A 1996-nucleotide genomic window follows, 5' to 3' on the forward strand; every position below is an offset into this window, starting at 1 on the left:
CTCTAAAACATCTTTATGTTCAAGGTGCCTCAAGACTTGAATACTTTCCTGAAATTGAGTGTCAGATGGAGTGTATAGAAACCATCATCTTTGCCGACACCGGTATAAAAGAATTGCCTTCATCTATTGCGTATCTCATTGGGCTTAGAGCGTTAAGCATAATTGGCAGCAAAAACCTTATGCATCTTCCAAGCAGCATTTATCAGTTGCAACGTATAGAGATGATTTTTGTCGACGGTAGTTCAAATCTTGTTACAATTTCAGATAAGATGAAGGATATTGGACAATACATGCCCTCGAATGGATCAGAAATTTCATTAGATCCAGATGACTTACTCCTATTGCTACCTCCCACGAATTCAAGTGTTTCTAATGATGATTGTTCATCGCCCTCGAATGAATCAGAAATTTCATTAGATCCAGACGACTTACTTCCATTGCTACCTCCCACGAGTTCAAGTGTTTCTAATGATGATTGTTCATTGCCCTCAAATGAATCAGAAATTTCATTAGATCCAGACGACTTACTCCCATTGCTACCTCCCACGAATTCAAGTGTTTCTAATGATGATTGTTCATCAATAGAATTTCCAAAAAAAGTATTTCCACAAATAGTTGTGTTGCGTCTACAAAATTGTGACCTATCAGGATCAAGTTTCTTTACGATATTTAATTGCTCCTCCACATTGCAATGCTTATATCTATCGGGGAGTGTTATTGATACTATTCCTCCATGCATCGAAAGATTTGTTTCCTTGTCGATGCTTCATTTGGATAATTGCAAGCAACTTCAAAAAATTCCAAGACTTCCACCAAAGATAAAAGCAGTGTCTGCAGAGGGGTGCAAGTCATTGGAAACATTTTTGGAAGAACCACAAACATCTCAATTATTTAGTACATGGTCGTATCCAGAGGTTGTAAGGTATGAAACAACTTGTTCGGCACGAGGACCTGTGGGCAGTGGTGCTCCTTCTGCAACCTATCAGAATGTGCAAACTCTGGCAATAGCTCAGCCATTGAAGGTAACTTCTTTCCTTAATAGATTAAGATATGCTCTCTCTCTCATATACAAGTCTGTATGCCTTGATTTGTAGGTTGTATCACATAAAATTTGTCATATTTGTGTAACAGGGATGTTGTGTAGCTCGTTACTTTGACTGTGTAGTTTCGGGAAATAAGATTCCAGATTGGTTCAATTATCATAAAAAGGTTTCAAATAGTAATTCATGTGAAATAGATATCGATGAGCATGCAGATATGTTTGGGGAGTTCACAATAATTGCATTCTCTGCTGTTGCTGAAACTGTTGTTGGAATAGAGCATGTAGAAGGAGAATATGTTGAACATGGAATTACGGCTTGCGTTATCACTCGTGGTGTAGAAATCTGTTGTCTCCAATCAAATTTTTTGAAACCGGCCTCAGATTTTGTATGGATGCAGTTCCATGTTCCACACCATTCTTTTAAGCTTGGAAATGTTGATCATGTGCGAGTTAAATTTGAAGGTATAAAGAATGTGCGCTTGAAAAGTTGCGGATTCCATTTGGTACGTCTGTGTAACGAGAAGGTGATTGATTTAATAGATGGAATTCAACTTAAAAAGAGACCCCGTGATGATGGACCTTATGGTGATGGAATCCAACTTAAAAAGAGACCCCGTGATGATGGACCTTATGGTGATGGAATTCAACTTAAAAAGAGACCCCGTGATGATGGACCTTATGGTGATGGAATTCAACTTAAAAAAATACGTCATGAAAAGACGCATTCTACAAGCTGGCGAATTGTAAGTACATCAAAAGACCCCTTCATTTTCTCCATCGCTGTTTTCTCTGTTTTCCTCTGCTTCGCTTTCTCCAATTGTGCTCTAGCATTTGCTTGTTGATTTGCCCATGCACTTAATAATTATGGATCAACGTTAACTCTTCCTGGTTTCCAAACAGATGATGCTATTTTTTGAATTTTTGGTTCAATTGAGTCAATTGACAAAGGGGGTT

Source organism: Corylus avellana, chromosome ca6, assembly GCF_901000735.1.
Source record: "Corylus avellana chromosome ca6, CavTom2PMs-1.0".
In the NCBI taxonomy this organism is placed as follows: domain Eukaryota; kingdom Viridiplantae; phylum Streptophyta; class Magnoliopsida; order Fagales; family Betulaceae; genus Corylus; species Corylus avellana.